Raw genomic sequence first — 6,502 nt, forward strand, 5'->3', positions numbered from 1 at the left:
ACAAAATCCCCCAAATTAAGGAATTGAAAAAGGGAAAAATCCCCTCTGTGCCCTTTGCTTGTCCAGGCAGGACCTGCAGCTCCTCTTCTCCTCCAAAATCCCCAAAATTGGGGACTGGAAAAGGGGAAAAATCCCCTCTGGGCCTCTGCTTGGCCAGGTGGGACCTGCAGCTGCTCTTGTCCCCTAAATCCCCAAAATTGGGATTGGAAAAGGGGAAAAATCCCCTGCAGCTCCTCTTTTCCTACAAAATCCCCCAAATTAAGGAATTGAAAAAGGGAAAAATCCCCTCTGTGCCCTTTGCTTCTCCAGGCAGGACCTGCAGCTCCTCTTTTCCTCCAAATCCCAAAATTTGGGATTGGAAAACAGGAAAAATCCCCTCTGTGCCCTTTGTTTGTCTGGGCGGGACCTGCAGCTCCTTTTTTCCTCCAAAATCCCCAAAATTTGGGATTGGAAAAGTGGAAAAATCCCTTTTGCTTGGCCAGGCGGGACCTGCAGCTCCTCTTTTCCCTCCAAAACCCCAAAATTAAAGAATTGAAAAGGGGAAAAATCCCCTCTGGGCCTCTGCTTCTCCAGCCAGGACCTGCAGCTCCTGTTTTCCTCAAAATCCCCAAATTTGGGGATTGGAAAAGTGGGAAAATCCCCTGCAGCTCCTCTTTTCCTCCAAATCCCCCAAAATTAAGGAATTGAAAAAGGGAAAATTCCCCTCTGTGCCCTTTGCTTGGCCAGGCAGGACCTGCAGCTCCTCTTTTCCTCCAAAATCCCCAAAATTGGGATTGGAAAACAGGAAAAATCCCCTCTGAGCCCTTTGCTTGGCCAGGGGGGACCTGCAGCTCCTTTTCTCCCACAAATTCCCAAATTTGGGGAATTTTAAAGGGGAAAAATCCCCTCTGTGCCTCTGCTTGGCCAGGCAGGACCTGCAGCTCCTCTTTTCCTCCAAAATCCCCAAAATTGGGGATTGGAAAAGGGGAAAAATCCCCTGCAGCTCCTCTTTTCCTACAAATCCCCAAAATTAAAGAATTGAAAAGGGGAAAAAATCCCCTCTGTGCCCTTTGCTTGTCCAGGCAGGACCTGCAGCTCCTCTTTTCCTCCAAATCCCAAAATTTGGGTTTGGAAAAGTGGGAAAATCCCCTTTATGCCCTTTGTTTGTCTGGGCGGGACCTGCAGCTCCTTTTTTCCTCCAAAATCCCCAAAATTTGGGGATTGGAAAAGCAGAAAATCCCCCCTGTGCCCTTTGCTTGTCCAGGCAGGACCTGCAGCTCCTCTTTTCCTCCAAATCCCCAAAATTTGGGATTGGAAAAGCAGAAATTCCCCCCTGTGCCCCTCCAACCATCTCTGATTTTTTGGGACTTTCCCCACCACTGGAAATAAAACCCTGGCGGGTTAAAAGTGCTCAGAGCAGGCTCGGAGTTGTTTTTAAAGGGGATTATTGAATTTAATCGAATCTGAATAATTTAATGATTATTTGGGTGAAGCTTTGGGGATTATTTGGGGTTGAGAGGAAGGAACTGGGAGATTCTGGGGAGGTTCAGGGGACACGGAGCCCTCGGACAGCAGAGGGCACAAGAGCCCTGCTCAGCGCCTGGAAATAAATTTAAAAAAACGGGAAAATAAAATAAAATAAAAAAAATAAAATAAAATAATAAAAATAATGAAATTAAATGAAATAAAATAAAATAAAGTAAAATAAAATAAAATACAAAATAAAATAAAATAAAATAAAGTAAAATAAAAAAAATAAAAAAATAAATAAAATAAAATAAAATAATAAGTACAATAAAATAAAATAAAATAAAGTAATAAATAAAATAAAATAAAATAAAGTAAAAAAATAAAATAAAGTAAAATAATAAAAAATAAAATAAAATAAAATAAAATAAAGTAAAATAAAATAAAATAATAAATAAAATAAAGTAAAATAAAATAAAATAAGGTAAAATAAAATAAAATAAGGTAAAGTAAAATAAAATAAAATAAAATAAAATAAAATAAGGTAAAATAAAATAAAATAAAATAAAATAAAATAAAATAAAATAAAATAAAATAAAAATAAAAATCCTGGAGTGTTTCATCCTGCAGGAATTCCCGGCGGGATAAAATCGCCAAAGTTGGAAAGGGGTGAGGAGGGGCTGGGATGGAATTCCAAGGGAATTTGTGTTTTCCCCATCCCTGGAAGCGTCCAAGGCCAGGTTGGGACACTCAGGCACAGCTCTATCCCCTGAGAGAGTTGGGAGAGGTTGGGATGGAATTCCAGGGAATTTGGGGATGGAATTCCAGAGGGATCAGTGGTTTTCACATCTCTGGGAGTGTCCAAGGCTCAGTTCTGCCCCCTGAGAGAGTTGGGAGAGGCTGGGATGGAATTCCAAGGGAATCTGGGGATGGAATTTATCCCCAGGTCAGGGATGGATAAAAATTATCCACTGGTCATGGATGGATGGAAATCTTGCCACAAGTCTTGGATGGAGAGAAATTTATCCCCAGGTTGTGGATGGATAAAAATTTAACCCCAGGTTAGGAATGGATGGGAACTTATCCCCAGGTCATGGATTAATAGACATTTTTACCCAGGTCATGGATGGATAAAAATTTATCCCCAGGTCATGGATGGATAAAAATTTATCCCTAGGTCAGGGATGGATAAAAATTTATCCCCAGGTCAGGGATGGATAAAAATTATCCACTGGTCAGGAACACATGGAAATTTATCCCCAGGTCATGGATTAATAGAAATTTATCCACTGGTCAGGGATGGATAGAAATTTTTCCACAAGTCTTGGATGAAGAGAACATCCACAGGTTGTGGATGAATAGAAATTTATTCTCAGGTCAAGGACAGATGGAATTTTATCCACAGGTCGGGAATGGATGGAAATTTATCTCCACAATGTGGATGGATAGAAATTTATCCCCAGATTGTGGATGGATGGAAATTTATCCCCAAGTCATGGATGGATAAAAATTTAACCCCAGATCAAGAACAAATGGGAATTTATCTGCGGGACAGGGATGGATGGATGGATGGATGGATGGATGGATGGATGGAAATTTGTCTACAGGTCAGGAATGGATAGAAATTTATCCTCAGGTCATGGATTAATAGACATTTTTACCCAGTCATGGATGGATAAAAATTTACCCCCATGTTGTAGATGGATAGAAATTTATCCCCAGGTCAGGGATGGATAAAAACTTATCCACAGGTTGTGGATGGATAGAAAATTATTCTCAGGTCAGGGACAGATGGAATTTTATCTACAGGTCAGGGATGGACAGAAATTTATCTCCAGGTTGTGGATGGATAAAAAATTATCCACAGGTCAGGAACACATGGTAATTTATCCCCAGGTCATGGATGGATAGAACTTTTTCCACAAGTCTTGGATAGAGAGAAATTTATCCCCATGTTGTGGATGGATAAAAGATTATCCACAGGTCAGGAATAGATGGAAATTTATCCCCAGGTAATGGATGGATAGAAATTTATCCCCAGGTCGTGGATGGATAAAAACTTATCCCCAGGTCATGGATTAATAAAAATTTATTCCCACATTGTGGATGGATAGAAATTTATTCACAGGTCAAGGACAGATGGAAATTTATTCCCAAGTCAGGGATGGATAGAAATTTATCCCCAAGTTTTGGATGGAGAGAAATTCATCCCCAGGTTGTGGATGAATAGAAATTTATCTCCAGGTTGTGGATGGATAAAAAATTATCCCCAGGTCAGGAAGACATGGAAATTTATCCCCAGGTCAAGGATGGATAAAAACTTACCTCCAGGTCATGGATTAATAATAATTTATTCCCAGATTGTGGATGGATAGAAATTTATTCACAGGTCAAGGACAGATGGAAATTTATTCCCAAGTCAGGGATGAATAGAAATTCATCCCCAGGTCAAGGATTAATAGAATTTTATCCCCAGGTTTTGGATTAATAGAAATTTACCCCCAGGTCATGGATTAATTCAAATTTATCCCCAGGTCAAGGACAGACAGCAGAATTTTGATGCTCAACCCAAGGAAAATCCAACATTTTTATCCTGCTGCCACCAACAGCCCAACAAAGACTCGGACACAAAAAAACACCTTAAATTCAACTTTTTTTTTTTTTATTTCATTGCAGAAGGAAATCCAACGTAGGCCTCAGTACGTTGTGCATCTTTATTTTTATAAAAATAAGCAAAGAAAATAACTTGCTTTTCTCTCGCTCTCTCCGGCTGTGAAATGTTTCAAATAACTTTTATATGAACAAACACACACACACAAAAAAAGGAGAGTTTTACAAAAGTCACAGAAAAAAAAAAAAAAACACAATAAATAAAGACATATACCAGATATGCTCATTGTTTATTCCAGTACTCAGCAAAAAAAAAATAAAAAATAAAACCAAAAAAAAATCCTAAATCCTCCTAAAAAAAAAATCTCTCCCTTTTTCCCTTTTTTTTTTTTTTTTTCTAGGTCTCTTTAAATTATAAATACAAATAATATGGATTTATAATGGCACAAAAAAAAAAGTCTAAAGTGCAAACGAACCACGAGACTCATGCAAACCCCCCCCCCAGAGAAAAATCCTTTAGTGTGAGACAAAATAAAAATAAAAATAAAAATAAAAATAAAAATAAAAATAAAGCAGAGATGAAATCCAAGGTGAAATTGCTGGATTTGACCTTGGGGAATCTCCTAAATCCAAATTTTTTTCCAGCGTTTCCAAGGGATGGGAAAAACCTCCAAATTCCCTCTAAAATCCAAATTTATATATTTATTTTAATAAGTAAAACCGGATAGATTTTATTAATAAAAATATTTATTTTTTTAAGAGTAAAACTGGATAGATTTTATTAATAAAAATATTTATTTTTTTTTATAAATATTTGATGAATAAAAATATGAATAAAAATTAAAATTTATCCGGTTTTACTTCTAAAAATAAAATAATAAAAATACAAAAGCATTGTGTGCCTAAATTGATCCACTTTAATATTTTTTTTCTGTTCTGAACTATCTAAATTAGCTCAAAAATATCTAAAATTCCACAAAATCAACACCAGGGAGGGTTGGGAATTCCCAGCTCAGGTGAGGGGAGGGATGAACCATCCCAAATTCCTCCCTGCTCCAGCACAGGGACAAAAAAAAGCCTCAAAAAATGTGGAATTTTGGCTCTTTGAGATGTGGATAAATTCCCTGGAGCTCCTGGAGATGATTTTTTGGGGCACCACAACAATTCCCACCACGAGGAATCCTCTTCCCACTCAAAGTCAGGAGATAAAATTGAAATTGCTGCTGGAAAAGGGAAATTTCATTGTGGTATCCCAATAAAATTATGGGATTTGGGAGGTCTGAGGCCCCAAATCTGCTTTAGGCACCGGATTTGGGGTTGTGGGGAAAGGGGCGGGTGGAGAATTCGCTTCCCACGGGGAATGTCCCTGCCCAGGGGTCCTGGGAAAGCTCCTGGAAGTTTTGGGAAGTTTGGAAGCTCCAGCAGAGACTCCCAGGAAGTCAGGGATGGATCCCTGGGGTCAATTCCTAAATATAATTCCCAATTTTAGGGTTGGGATATTCTGAAGCTTTTGGTTTCCACCTCTCAGGGCTCCTTTGTGTTGGTCTCTCAAACCCTGGAAGGAGGAAATTTGCATTTTCCTTGCCTTGGATGACTCTGTTTGGAGTATCCCAAAAAAAAAAAAATCACAAATTCTGACCAAGCCTCTTCCATGGGGAATGTCCCTGCCCAGGGGTCCTGGGAAAGATCCTGGAAGTTTTGGGAAGTTTGGAAGCTCCAGCAGAGACTCCCAGTGGGGTTTACCCACAGCCCCCAGCCAGGGAAAAAAGGCTTTTGGTGCCCAAACCCCAGAGGAAATCCCTGGCTCCCCACAGGAAGTCAGGGATGGATCCCTGGGGTCAATTCCTAAATATAATTCCCAATTTTAGGGTTGGGATATTCCAGAAGCTTTTGGTTTCCACCTCTCAGGGCTCCTTTGTGTTGGTCTCTCAAACCCTGGAAGGAGGAAATTTGAATTTTCCTTGCCCTGGGAGGCTCCTTTCAGAGTATCCCCCCAAAAAATTCTGACCAAGCCTCTTCCATGGGGAATGTCCCTGCCCAGGGGTCCTGGGAAAGCTCCTGGAAGTTTTGGGAAGTTTGGAAACTCCAGCAGAGACTCCAGGTGAGGTTTGCCCATTTCCCCCAGCCAGGGAAAAAGGCTTTTGGTGCCCAAATCCCAAATCACAAACCCCAGAGGAAATCCCTGGCTCCCCACAGGAAGTCAGGGATGGATCCCTGGGGTCAATTCCTAAATACAATCCTCAATTTTAGGGTTGGGATATTCCTGAAGCTTTTTGGTTTCCACCTCTCAGGACTCCTTTGTGCCATCCCCTCAACCCCTGGAAGGAGGAAATTTGAATTTTCCTTGCCCTGGGTATTTCCTTTCAGAGTATCCCAAAAAATAATCACAAATTCTGACCCTCCACCGATGTCAGCAACGTTTCTTTTTTTCTTTTTTTTTGTTTTG

At 39.9% G+C, this 6,502-nt stretch overlaps 1 long non-coding RNA gene across 1 annotated transcript; it reads left to right on the plus strand.

Annotated features, from left to right (window-relative positions):
* The first annotated feature begins 3,983 nt into the window (after positions 1-3,983).
* On the plus strand, positions 3,984-6,047 carry LOC310920388. Its single transcript, XR_014591987.1, has 2 exons — positions 3,984-5,793; positions 5,875-6,047. It is a non-coding gene; the product is annotated as an uncharacterized lncRNA (long non-coding RNA).
* Positions 6,048-6,502: the final 455 nt, after the last annotated feature.

Source organism: Zosterops lateralis (assembly GCF_965231275.1).
Source record: "Zosterops lateralis genome assembly, chromosome: 30".
NCBI classification, from domain to species: domain Eukaryota; kingdom Metazoa; phylum Chordata; class Aves; order Passeriformes; family Zosteropidae; genus Zosterops; species Zosterops lateralis.